The sequence below is a fragment of the Meriones unguiculatus genome, chromosome 20, assembly GCF_030254825.1.
Source record: "Meriones unguiculatus strain TT.TT164.6M chromosome 20, Bangor_MerUng_6.1, whole genome shotgun sequence".
Classification (NCBI taxonomy): Eukaryota; Metazoa; Chordata; class Mammalia; order Rodentia; family Muridae; genus Meriones; species Meriones unguiculatus.
Window position 1 is genome coordinate 52,638,918 of NC_083367.1, and position 14,770 is coordinate 52,653,687.

The 14,770-nt window shown below is 35.7% G+C and overlaps 1 protein-coding gene and 1 pseudogene across 7 annotated transcripts in view; one reads left to right on the forward strand and one right to left on the reverse strand.

The window, feature by feature from the left end:
• Positions 1–14,770, reverse strand: part of Grik2 (glutamate ionotropic receptor kainate type subunit 2) — a 657,687-nt gene that overhangs the window by 57,448 nt on the left and 585,469 nt on the right. The window lies entirely within an intron of this gene.
• Positions 13,260–13,453, forward strand: LOC132649518 (translation machinery-associated protein 7-like; annotated as a pseudogene).

Genomic DNA, 14,770 nt, shown 5'->3' on the forward strand with positions numbered 1-14,770 from the left:
TTGTAAGTATTAGTTCATGTCATAAAGCTTTTTGAGTATTTAAGACATTGTATTTCAATAAAAGAGCCAGCCATTGAGTTCATGTCAGAGACAGATCCTGTTCCCATTACTAGGGAACCCACTTGGAGACTGAGCTGCCATGGCTACATTTGTGCAGGGGTTCTAGGTTATCTCCATACATGGTCCTTGGTTGGAGTATCAGTCTCAGAAAAAAACAAAACAAAACAAAAAACCCTTTTCCCAGAATATTGTGATCTGTTGCTCTCTTTGTGGCGCTCCTGTCCCCTCCAAGTCTTTCCATCTCCCCTTTCTTTCATAAGATTCCCTGCACTCTTCCCAAAGCTTGGCTATGAGTCTCAGCATTTGTTGCAATCGGTTATGGCGTTCGGTGCAGCTTTTCAATGCAGCCCTCTCTCCAGTTTTTGTTTGTTTGTTTGTTTTGTTTTGTTTTACAATACAGAACTTTTTGTTTTTTTTAATAGTTCTGGGTATTTTGAAACTCACTTGGTAGACCCAGATTTGCAAAGCCATAAAAAAAAAAAAAAAAGAAATCAAGAGTCATTAATATGGAAAGTTTGTTTCTGAAGTGGGACACATGAACTATCAAAAAATACTACAAAAGAAAAGCAGATTGATGAGATGTCATCAGATATGGGGATGGCTGCTTGCTTCCAAGCCTCTAACAACCTGAGTTTGATCCTTTGGACCAACTTACTAGGAAAAAAAAAAAAAAAAAAGACTGCTGGTAAAGTTGTGCTTGATATACATACTCCTGCTGTGCTATGAACCTGAACTTGCACATGAGCACATACGTACATACAGAGGTATACTTGGAAACACACAGGCATATGTGCACACACACACGCGCGCGCGCGCGCGCATGCAGACATCCAAATCTAAATTTGAAAATTAAGCACGTTATAAAGAAAAGTTTTTACGCAGCCAGTTGTATGTTATAGCTTTATGAAGGGAGTATAGAAATGTGCCCATTTGAACTTGGTTTCCAAGTGCATTCTGGTTATTCAAGAATCTTCCACATTTCACACTATCAGACCACGGGTTTTGAAGCCAGCACCTCTCTTCCTGAAAGGAGTATATATAGTGTCTTTGCTCAATTGACCATATGAATATTTTTGTATAATACCTTAACTATGTTTAAACACAGAAAAGAGGCAATTGTATAATTAAACTATTGTCAAATAAGATGATACATGTCAAAACAGAGAAAATATTTATATATAAAATGTTATAATATGCAAGTTAATTAAAAACCATGGTGTCATTATTGGAAGTAATTTAATACAGTGTGATCAAAATTAGCATCAAATATATTACCTTGGCTAAAGTTTATATTTCCTTTTTGTTCTTACTGCGAGCTGTAGATATGGTGGCCTTGTAGGTTATTTTTTTAAATAAGTGTAGTACAAAAAGTGAAAAAATCAAAACTGACTATGAATTTAGGATGCAGGTAGTTAAGTAGAATTTCCTTGAAATACTGGGAGTTGTCTTCATTCCAAAGAAGCCAAACATTCCTATCATGAGGTTAAAATTGTGCTGCTGGCTTACCATTTACAATTGAAGGCTTTAGCCAGGCCCGTGCGAAACAGTAAAACGTCCTCACAGAAAACAAAAGGAGGGCACTCTGCTATTTATAATTTGTAAATAAAATTAAGAATTAAAAATTAATATTTTATATAGTATTTTAATTATAAATCATATGATTTAATACATAGATAATTTAGTACTGCAACCAAAATATGTTTAAGAAACCCAGTTTAACTTACTTTTGTATCATTTTAGGATAAGAGGAAAATGTCTTTCCTCCCATTATTTGAAACTGTATACGTGTTTCAAAAATTTCCTTCTGATTAGTTATGAATTATCTTATCGAATTGCATTATAACAATTTGTACTAGGATATAGGGGGAAATGAATATAAATGTAATTGAATATGTGAGGTGTTAAGTTTGAAGTACCAGAGATTTGGAATGACTATAGCTGGAAAATAGAAAACTGCAGCAGTTAACCACAGCTTTGTGAATGGACAGACTACAGCACTAACTTAGGATCAATTTTCTTTCTCTCCCTTTCTCTATGTCTCTGCATCTCTCTTTGTCTCTCTGTCTGTCTGTCTGTCTGTCTGCTCTGTGTGTGTGTGTGTGTATGCGTGTTTATGCTATTATAATAAATTTAAATATATTGCAAAGAATGTTTTTTTATGCAGAAGAGTAATATATGTACACATTTATCGAAAAAGAACTGTAATAATTTTTTCCAAAACTATGATTTTAATTTTAACTAGATTTCATATGAAATATGAATTTATTCTAGATAAACAAGGAGTTCTAGTTTGTGCCTGTATGGGAAGTTTCATGATGATGAAATGCCTATGAGTCAAGACCATGTTCATTTATCATTTATTTTATAATCTAAGAGTCATTTATAGTTCTTGGAAGATGTTTAACCGTGTGAACTTTCCATGAACCAAGTTGAACAAAAGTAAACATTTGAAAAAATCAAGACAAAATTAACATTTTAATCCACGTGTGCAAACTGATTAGCATCACACAGAAACAGACATTATGTTCCTGCTCCTGTTTGTAACCTCTTCCTCTTCTTCTTTCTCTTGGTTGTAAACTCAGTATGCTACAGATTGATGGAGGGACAGAAGTTCCCTTCACTAAACGATTGTCAAAATGGAATTAATAAATTCTGAGAATACAAGATGTAGAAATAATTTTAAAGCCTCCTAAACATTAAGAAAAGCTACTTTTTCTCCCTTTCTATTGTTATCATTTATTACATTTTATTCAGTTTGTATCCTGGCTGTGGCCCCCTCCCTTGTCTCCTTCCAAACCCACCCTGCCTCCCTTTTCTCCCCCTATGCTCCTCCCCTAATCCACTGATAGCGGAGATCCTCCTCCTCTTCTCTTTGACCCTAGCCTATCAGGTCTCATCAGGACTGGTTGTCTTCCTCTGTGGCCTGGCAAAACAGCACCACCCAGGGAGAGGTGATCAGAGAGCCTGCCACTGAGTCCATGACAGAGATAGCCCCTGCTCCCTTTACCAGGGGCCCCATTTGGAAACTGAGTCTTATGGGCTACATCTGAGCTGGAGTATTTCTCCACACATTGTCCTGGGTCGGGATATCATTCTCTTCAGGGGCCCCAGGGCTCAGGGTTTTGTTGTTGTTTTGGTTTTTGGCTCTGTTGATCTCCTTTTGGAACTCCTGTCCCCTCCAGGCCTTTCTATCTCCCCCTTATTTCATAATATTTCCTGCACTCTGCCCAAACTTTGACTATGTGTTTCAGCCTCTGCTTCCATACCTCGATCAGTAGATTCTTTCAGAGGCCATCTGTGGTAGGCTCCTGTCCTGTTCCCTGTCTTCTCCTGCTTCAAATTTCTATTGTTTGTCTTTCTGAATGAGGATTGAGCGTTCGCTAGGGTCTTCCTTGTTGTTTTAAAAGAAGCTACTTTTAATAAAGAAAGTGTGTTACAGTTATGTGGGCACATCTACAAACACTGTGCCTCTGTGATGCAACACAGGGCGTGGCGAGCATGGCACCTGCCCCATGTCCTCTGAGGACAGGTTGTGGCTTAGTGGTTTTCTGCGCCTCCTAACTGTGGAGCAGCTTTGTCTCTGAATCCTTTGCCTGCTCTTTGGACTTCTTTCCCACTGTTAGTTTGCCTTGTCTAGCTTTGGGGTGAATGCTTTAGCTTTGCCCTCCTGAGTGCTTATTTTTCATGTTTGTTGGTTGTCTCTTGGAGGCCTGCTTTTTTAATCCTGGGAGATGAAGAAGGAATGGACACAGGAAAGAGGGAAGTGTGGAGAGTGCTAGGATGAGTGGAGGGAGAGAAAATTGTGGTTAGGATAAGAAAAGAATAAAATTTTAATAATGTTTATATACTTATATGCACATATGCAAATATATGTATATAATTATGAACATTTAATTCCTGTTTCAAAAAGTTACCTTAATCACGAAAAGAAGAGTAACTTTAAATTTTTTTAACTATAAATAGTTTTTATATTTAAGGTATCATGTCTTTTTCCATTGATAAAAACAAACAAACAAAAGCTTTGGCTTTTTTAAAAGTATATGGAGTGCTGCTGTTGTGAACCTTGGCCATGGAGTCAGGGCTCACACTCTGAAAACAGAATCTTACATTCTGACCTTCTGCTTTACTTTCGAAATTTCATGCTGAAGTCATCAGCTTAGTTTTTGCCTTAACCCAAATCCTGCCAATTGACCTCATCTGTTTCAACTCTCACTCACAAGCCGTTTGATTAATATCAAAGGGAAGCTGCAATAAGCATTTTTTGCTTTGATGGCTCATTATCTTTCCTCTTGGTTATTTGTCTTTGAATCCTTTTTGATATATCTACATTTGTTAAAAACTAACAAGAGGTTTATGGTGACCTTACGCCCTGCTAAATAGGCTTTTATCTGTGCCATTTGTGATGCTGCAGCGATGTTAGAATGAATCAACCCTTTTTACCTTGAGAGCACAGTGCAATTTTTATTCAAGAGATCAAATAATAAGAAAAGATTAAGTGGAGGTCATGTTACTGGGCCTTTACTTGAGGATAAAATGACGACCCTCTGTAGAAAAGCTGTTTGCATAGCTCACTTCTGTAGCTGACTGATCAGTTCATTTATAGTTCTCTCTTAATTAACATAAATATTAACACTAGGAGAGTGAAGGACATCTGAGAAAAAATCAAGAAGCTCCAGTCTTCGGAAATAGAAAGGACATTCAGAGAAAGTAATTTCACCATTCTACTAACCCACTGACAAAATAGATTCTGTTCATAAATACATATATGTCTATAAAAATCTATTCTTCGTAACATAGATGATAGTATCATATGCATAAACACTTCCCCAAAGAATGCCACGATAGTTTAGTTTGGCCTTCATGCATGATAGAACTTGGTGTGTCTCCTATCCCAACCCCACACTGATACGTTTAGTGAAGGAACAAAAGAATGGCAAAGAGCTTTCCAGTGACTGGAGTCCTGACGTGGAAGGCTGTGTGCGCTCCTGCGGAGAACCATGGAGAAATCAGACTCACATTTCCTCGTTATTTTTCTGTCAGATGCCAAACTCTGTATGTGTATGCATTATTATTTTTTTCACAAAGGATTGAAGTGAGATAGAAAAACGATGGACAACTTAGTGGGAATTTACGTAATTTTCTGAATTTCCTTGAGAAAATGTTTTGGGCCGTATTAGACTGAAACACCTTACTGAATTTCTGCTCGTGAGGGTGTCTCACTTGATAGGCTTTTGCATGTTCGCACATGTTTAGCATGTTCTTGCATGTGTTATGCCTGTGTATGGGCTAAATATTTATATTTTGTCCAAGAAATTTCAGGCATTGACTTACGTCTCTCTACATGTATGATCAAGCATGTACATCGCAGTGGCCACACAGGCCAGAAGAGCACTGCAAATCTCTAGCGAAAAGAGTTCCAAAGGGTTGTGAACCAGAATGTGAGTGCTGGGAATCAAACTCTCTCTAAGAGCAGTCAGTGCTCTACCCACTGAGAAATTTCTCCAATCCTAACATGATTGTTTTCAGAAGAAAAAAAATATGAGTTGGAAATTACAGTCAGAACACTAACAGAGACTCAGTTGCAGTGTACTTAATCTGTTGCTGGACTACTACTAATTCTAAAGTTGGACCGTTGCCTGGCTATTGTTCTTTGAATATTTTTTAGCAAGTTCTTAAATCCTATGAACTGAAATACTTCTTCCTTTTATTACTTTTTATTAGCATATAATAATTGTACAAAATAATGATTTAATTCTGGCATTTTTCATACATATGAAACATTTACTTTGTTTAAATTCATTCCCTACGTCTGTCTGTCTTCTCCCACTCACACCTTTTTTTTTCTTCTCCTACATAATCCCTTTCCTTTCTACTGTCATCATACACACATACACACATATAACTATAATTATAGTAATTGCTGTACGTATTATTAATGTTCAAATGGAAGACAAGTTTCAGCCCAACAAATATCTAGAGTTACAGATCATGTTGTAATTACTCCAAAATCAAACTAATAGTATGGGCTGGAAGCAGGATCAAATGTAAGCAGAAAACAAAACAAAAACCAACCAACCAAACAAAACACCCAAAACCCTGATTTTATTTCGTCAGCATCTTCACCTCTAATAGAATGAAAGGCAAATGGGACAGACATCGGAAGAGGGAGAAAACAGGTAACAGAACAGGACCCTACCACAGAGGTCCTTTGAAAGACTCTACACAGCAAGCTATCAAAGCAGATGCTGAGACTCAAAGCCAAACTTTGGGCAGAGTGCAGGGAATCTTATGAAAGAAGGGGTAGATAGAAAGACCTGGAGGGGTCAGGAGCTGTAAAAGTTGAGCAACAGAACCAAAAACTCTGGGTTCTGGGGTCTTTTCTGAGACTGATACTCCAACTAAGGACCATGCATGGAGATAACCTAGAACCCCTGCACAGATATAGCCCATGGCAGCTCAGTCTCCAGTGGGTGCCCTAGTAATGGGAACATGGACTGTCTCTGACATGAACTTAGTGGCTGGCCCTTTGATCACCTCCCCCTATTGGGGGAGGAGCCTTACCAGGCCACTGAGGAAGAAAATGTAGCCAGGCCTTATAGCCTAGGATCAGCTGGAAAGTGAGGAGGACCTCCCCTATAAGTGGACTTGGGGAGGGGCTTGGGAAGAAATGAGGGAGGGAGGATGGGATTGGGAGAGAATGAGGGAGGGGCTACAGCTGGGATACAAAGTGAATAAACTGTATTTTATAAAAAATAAATAAATTAGAAGTGAATGGAAAAAACAAACCAAAACCAAAAAAGAATGTATTAGCAGATCTTCTAATATAAATTATTACAATATTATATTTATCTTATAAAATACCATGCAATGCACTCTCAAGTGCTAGAATACTCATGAAGCAATCATTTCAACATCCACTTTTTATTTTAGTGTAAATCACTGTGCAAGTTTATTATAATGAATTTAATAGTCATTCACAAAATGTAAACACACACCTAAACAGACAGACCTAATGCTGGAGTTTCCCAAAACTGACTCATTCTCACAGCAGTTATTTGAACCAATAGATGTAGAAAAAATAAGTCTGTTTTCTGTTCTTAATAAACAAATAGTAAAAAGTGATGCCCTTTATACTTCTCAGGTAAACTTGTTAATGTATCTATAAATGGTAATACAGAAGATTCTAAGCCCTAGAAGAAAAATAAATTGATGCTATAATTTTAGAATCAAGGATGCAAGTCAAATAAAAGAGAGAATAATTCTATGAATTATTCCTATGGGAAACAGAAAATAAATTTCAAAAAATTTACTTATGTTGTTTACAGAGAAACATTTTATGTTACATATCTATGATTAGTAGATTTTAGGAAAATATAATAATAATATGTAAATTTACAAGTATAAATCAAAACATATGTAATTATATAAAACTATATAAAAATAAGAATAAATAAAAACATGTAACTATATATAACAATATATAATTGCTTTGTATATTATATTTATTTTAATAATTAATAAACATCTAATTAAGATTCAGAACTAATGATACTAATGAACAATTCACTAATAAGTATTACACACTTAACCTTACACTATCATACTCCTAATATAAGAATTTGACAGGAAGGTAAGTTTTCATTATTTACACACTATGCATATTTGGTGCTGTGTTATTGTTATGGAACATATATTTGCATTAAAATTTAGACACATATAGGCATACTATAGTAAAACTATACACCTAATTGTAGAATGAATATGGGATTAACACTTTTTGCATAATATTATGATTTTATTTGGTATGATTTTCGATAGCAATCTAAAATAAAGATTCACCTGTGCCTATAGTAATGCTAACAAATATAAAAGTGCTCAAAGGCATTAATATAACATGAGTACAAATCTAGCTCTCATGAAGTGACATTGCATCTTAGTTGCTAAACTAAGAGATATTTTGAAATTATTTTACCTATATAATAGGTGTGCCATTTTCCAAGATTCACTTTTCCGATCAATGAGTGTGGTGCCCCCTTTTGTTCTTTCTTCCTTTTTTGTTTTTTCGAGACAGGGTTTCTCTGTATAGCTTTGGCTGTCCTGAATTTGCTTTGTACGCTGGACAGGCCTTGAACTCACAGAGATCCATTTGCCTCTGCCTCACTCAGTGTTGAGATTACAGACATGTGCCACTGTTGCTGTATACTTTCTAGTATTAATTGTTTCAGAAAAATTTCTAATGGATGCTTTGGCCAGTGGGCTAAACAGATCTTCACATCATATTTTTTTTAGAGCCCTCTCCATTTATGCAAGAAGTAAAGTATAAAATGTGTGTGTGTTTTTTCCCTGTAGAGTGCCAAAGATAAAAAGCAATTAAACTTTCAACTTTCTCATGACATTACTGCCAATGCTGTTACTGTCTATAAGTGTCAGTGTTCAATGACAAGCTAGCTAGCGGTACAAACCATAAAAAAGGAAGAGTGAAAATAGAAATGCATATTCAGCTCAGGGAAGGCACTTGGAGAGCCCTGGCACAATGTCTAGTACCTGCTGAATGATTTTCTCGTTCTTCGTGCACGGTAAAACTTTCACACATGTATTAAACACAAATTTAAATTAAAACAATGATTTTTTAATTTTAGTAAGTTTTTAAGATTGTAATAAGTTTTCCTTTTTCCTATTCTTAAATTTTGTGCTCTCTTGTGTTCTAAAGAAACAGAAAATATTTTCATTTGGGGAATTTACAATTGTAGTTTGCTAAAATAAGAGCACATATCTTAGACTCTCAAAAAGATTCAAATGACATTTAAGCATATAAACACATTTAGTCAATTTAATTGCTAATTTATGAAAATATAAAATAAAGACAATGAGACAGAATACATAAATTTATATTTAAATGACATTCTTTCTTGGATATGTCATGAACTTTATAGAAATATTTAGATAAAACTTGTAAGAAAATTCATTTTAGAGAAAATATATGATATAATTAAATAGCAAGGCAATGCTTCTAAAATTGTATACATCTCAGTATTTTTTCTTTGCAACTTAATGAATATCTATAACTGGTATTCATTTGTTGTTCTCTCTGTTTCATAATGACTTTTTTTCTCTTTCATATCTTTTTATAACAATGTGTGAGCTGTGTACCTGTTCTTAGACTTTTTTCTATGCTCTTCTGGACCATTTCTTCCAATTTAATATGCAATGATAAAATTTTGGTTTCTATTATTAAGGAATGAATACTACCCAGAGTGATATTCTTTTAGTTTCTACATAAAGATGACCATTATTTATATTAACATATATTACCTTTGCTTCATTAATGAAAGAAGATATACAACATACTTGATAATATTCAGATATAGATCAAGAGGACAAAATCTGTAAAGCAAGGGAATCTTTCATTCCCTGCATTCAAAAATGTTGTACAAAACCACATTGTCACTTGTTCCTTGGAAAAATAATTCTCTGGACTGGACTGTGGGAAAAAGTAAGGATTTCATTATATTATTTGGATTGAATGTTAAAGAGATTGTTAGCTTTTGTGACAACTAATGAATCAAAATGTTCCTTCTAACAGTGTAACAATGTATAATCGGGGACATTTCATAAAAGTACCTCTACATAACAAAATACAGTTTATAGAATTTTTTCTTCACTTCATCTGAAAGGTTTACGAACAAGAAAGGAATCTTAAATGCATATAAATATTCATCAAATGCACATAAATATGTGCCTACCTACCAACAGTTAATGCTGATAAAATGCACTTCATTTCTGTTCTATATGACCATTTCCTACCTCTGATTATCAAAAATCATAGCAACAAGTTTCCATTGGATTTAACAGAAAAATTCCTGTAGTTTCTCCACAGAAGAAAACCAATTGTGGAGATACAGAATTGGATTGTCATCTTGATGAGATTTAGAATCAATTAGGAGATACACTTCGAGGTGTGTCCATGAGGACATTTCCAGAGAGGTTTAACTGATGGAAAGATCCATTGTCCATGGCTTGGACTTCCTAACTGAATAACGGCAGTAAGTGAATTCAACACTGGCCTCCTGAGTATGAGATGCAATGTAGCAGCCACCTCATGTTCTTACCACCACAGCTCAGCATCTTTCTACACCAGGGTGGACTCTTAAATCGTGAATCAAACTTGTTCTTATTCCCTTCCTATGCCTTTCCTTCTTTACCTCCACCATCCCTTCTTTCTTTTATCTGGTACTTTGTTAGAATAAGAACGTTGCCTTCTGCCCAAAGTTTGGCTGTGAGTCTCAGCCTCTGCTCAGATTTTTCCATCTGTAGTCTTTCAGAGGTCATCTGTGGTGTGCTCCTGTCCAGTGCCCTCATGGAATTTTATGATAAAAGAGGGAGATAGAAAGACATGAAGGGGACAGGAGCTCCAAAAATACTGGGTCCTAGGGGCCCTGCAGAGACTGATATCCCAAGCAAGGACCATTCATGGAGAGGACCTAGAACCCCTGCTCAGATGTAGCCCATGGACTCAGTCTCCAAGTGGGTTCCCTAGTAAAGGGAGCAAGGGCAGTCTCTGGCATGAACTTAGTGGCTGGCTCTTTGATCACCCCAGTAGTTGGTGTTGCCTTGCCAGGTCACAGAGGAAGATTATGTAGCCAGTCTTGATGAGACCTGATAGGCTAGAGTCAGATGGAAGGAGAGGAGGACCTCCCCTATCAGTGGACTAAGGGAAGGGCATAGGAGGAGAAGAGGGAGGGAAGGTCGGATTGGAAGAAAAGAAATAGGAGGCCACAGCTAGGCTACAAAGTGAATACATTGTAATAAATAATAATACTTAAAATTAAAAAAAAAACAATTTAAAAGAAAGAATGTTGCCTTCATTGGACAATCAAGAATTCAGCTTGGATATTTTATAGATATTGACTGAATATCCCTTCATCTTAAAAGAATTTGTTGCTTCTTTAAATTAAAAAAAAAAAATATATATATATATATATATATATATATATATATATATATATGGAAAATCATCTGAGTGTGAGGGGTCTTGTCTATAATCCCAGTATATGGAAAGATGAGGCAAGGGAATTTTGAGTTCAAGTTTAAACTACATTATATGACAGACTCATGTTAAAACACACCATCAACAGCAACAACAATAAAATATGTGTGAACACATTAATCCAAAAATGTAATGGGATCTAGAAAAGATCTTCTTGAGTGAGGTACCCCAGAAGCAGAAAAACACACTCGGAATATACTCACCTATAAGTGGATACTAGACCTGTAAAGATAGGACAAACATACTAAAATCTGTACACCTAAAGAAGCTAAACAAGAAGGAGGTTCCAGGGTAAGATGATCAATCCTAACTTACAAAGACAAATGGGATGGACATTGGAAGTAGGAGAAAACAAGAAACAGGACAGGAGCCTACTATAGAGGGCCTCTGAAGGACTCTACCTAGCAATGCATTAAAAAATAAATCATTAATTATACTTTCACATCTTCTTTTTATTTGTTCAATACTTAAATGGAAAAGCCACTCTGATTCATAAAATAAATTTCTTTTTGATTTTTGAGGGTGAGAGAAAGAAAGCACAATATACACAAACATATATATGTGTATATATATATATATACACATATATACACACATACATAACACACTTATTCTAAGCAAATGCTTAATAATTGTTCATTATTTATAGTAATTAAGTAATTATTCATATTCACAGAGAAGAGCAGTGACTTTTGACTTTGGAAGGTTCTGCTCACGAGGTAAATTTAGCTAATGTGATATCTTAACAGAACAGAGTACTGCCCATCCTATAATGTTAGAGCGATCCAGGCTCCATTATGCCACATTACTTGGAAAACGTGAGTTTCACCATTGCTCAAACACACTGAATAAGGACCACAATCCACATGGAGGCAGCTGATAAACCAGAATGTAAGGCCAGCCACATGCTGTGACAAAAATAACTGAAACTGATTCTTCAACTCCTATATTTTCCAAGTATTGTTACTGTAATTTATTTATTACATGTTATGTTTACTTTAATTTCTTGGGATGATTTCAAACATTTTAAATGGTTACATGTCACATTATAATTTTTATCATGATAAACATTAATAAGCTGTATTAGTTACCGTTATAATCTTATTCATAAAGTTAGAAATGCATATGAGTTAGATTCTCAACCCTGATGTTATAAAATGTATATAAGTTATATATTTAACAAGCTTTTGCAAACCAATTTTCACAGGGTAAGAAATTTCTAAATATTTTGACTAATTATTTGCTTAAGCATGTTTCAATGTACTATTTATAATTATGATAGAGACAATAATTTCTCTTTCTTGAGGTAACCTATACTATTGCTTTTCTAACCCCCCTTGTTCTTCAAGTTCTTTTGAGATTACATAAAAATTCAGTTTAGAAATCTAGAATTCTAGTTCTAATTAGGTTCTTCTGAAATGATTTCCTTCAGAAATAACATTTAAGAAACGCAGCTGAGTGAGTGTGAACAATGCTGAAAATTGTTTTCTCTTTATCCATATGGGAAATAATAATTTTTTTAAAGAGCGTTTACTCCTTATGAAACCTCAGACTCCACATGTGCTGAGATGAGGATGACTCAGGGAATAGTAAAACAAGGAGCACAATGCATGGTAAGCCAATGCTAAGGTAACCTCAGTTTCTCTCCTATGAATCCCATTGTGCAGGTTAAACTTCATATACCTCCACAGCTCACCACCAGATGCTCTTGAAAATGCTAAGCTCCCCTGCTCAAAGTTCATGATACACAAACATACTAACACCTAGTTTCCTGACTCACTGACAGAAGCAGTTTTCCTCTACAATTCCCTAATTGTAACTGACTGTCATGTGTGGCACAGTTGTACCTACACACCACAAACTCTTGATGCTACACTTTGGACACAGTAGCAATTGAGTTAACATTTATAGGCAAATAAAGGTGTGTTAAATGGGCTTGAGATAAAAATACAGAAAAGGTTTAACTTCATTATACTTTGTAAAGGTATCCTTCCATCACAAAGGTGAAGAGAAGATGCACATAAGACATAAGAAGACGTATTTCCAGGACACTTTTCTTACTTTTTGAAGAAGGATAAGCTATTTCATAGTTGCATCAATTAGTAATATTGCTATCTTAGGATCGGGGACTGGGGAAGGTTCTGTCGGTGCCATGTCCAGCCACAAAGGTGGCCAAATAAGCCCCCGAAACAGCCCACGAAGCAGGCCAAGGAGATGGATGAGGAAGATAAAGCTTTCCAGCAGAAACAGAAAGAGGAGCAGAAGACACTCGAGGAGCTAAAAGCCAAGGCTTCAGGGAAGAGTCCCTTGGCCACAGGTGGAATTAAGAAATCTAGCAAAAAGTAAGCTGTTCCTCAGATCTGTGGTGATGGTGATCCTCTTCCATTCCTACTTAAACATCTGTATTCCCTGCCATAACATCTTTGCCACCTGCAGCTAGAATGAAGTGTTATCCTGGAGCCTATCACACGTTGTAATAAACTTTTGTAATAAAATAAATTCAATGGCTCATTGTCAAAAAAAATTATTTCTGGGTTACCTCACCTCTATTAAAAAGTAAAGAAGAGAAAATCACTACTTGTTCCTTATTTCTTATTATAGCAAATTCTCACAGAATTTCAAGATATGCTCTGACAAATGTCTCCCTATAAAATGCTCTTCTATGAACACCACAATCACCTTGATTTAGTAGTTGTTTCCAAAAAAAAAAAAAAAAGTTCTTCCATCACTTTGCAAATAGTGACCATCTCTAGACATGGCTCCTTTGCTTATCTCTTTTTCCATCAGCGTGTATTTCTAGGTAACTGGAATATTCTTTCCCCATTATTCTTTCTGTCTCTTATAGTTTCTTTATTACTTCAATATCTAAGGTCATCAGGCATTCCCAAAACAAATCTGTTTTTAAAAGTCTTGGGCTGTAGAAATGGCTCAACCATTAAAGGTTAGGCTTACAACCAAAAACACAAGATACAAGTTTTTTACACTTTCTCCAACTTCATACTATTTTTCACTTTTCCAGCAATCATTCAACTGAAAGATTCTACTTTTTTCTTGGCATTATACCAAAATTAATTTGGAGCAGTGTTCATGGTTTGGTTTGTGTTATTTTCAATTAAAGCAACAGCTTCCATTATGATCAGCAGTATGGTATGTTATAGAAAATTGACTAGGTAGGGTAAATGGAGTATTGAGGCAAATGACTGATACACTCAGCATAAAAATGTAGGATCGAGACCTCCCTTCAGCTCCAAATCCTGGCCCACAACTCTGGGAAAAGCCCTTTGTTTTATCAGAGGTTGCACAGGTACCCAGAGCCACAGAAGCCCACTGCTTTACAAGAGGCCACACAAGTACCTGAAATTAAAGAGGGCATACCAGTTTCCAGAAGCTCATTGACAATGCCACACATAAATCCCAAAGGTTACATAGTCTGTCAAATACCAGCAAAGAGAGGTAACCTGCTGGACTCTTCGTTCACCATAATCATAGGCCTATCAGAGGAAATAGGCTCCAAAAAGAAAAAAAAAATTAAACAAAAATTAACTCAAAAATCAGTACCTAAACTTACAATTACTCAAAACCCATGCCTAGAGGTCAGCATAAGAAGATAATTAATAGCAGCCAGGGTAATACAGCACAACCAGAGCCCAGCTATTCTACCAC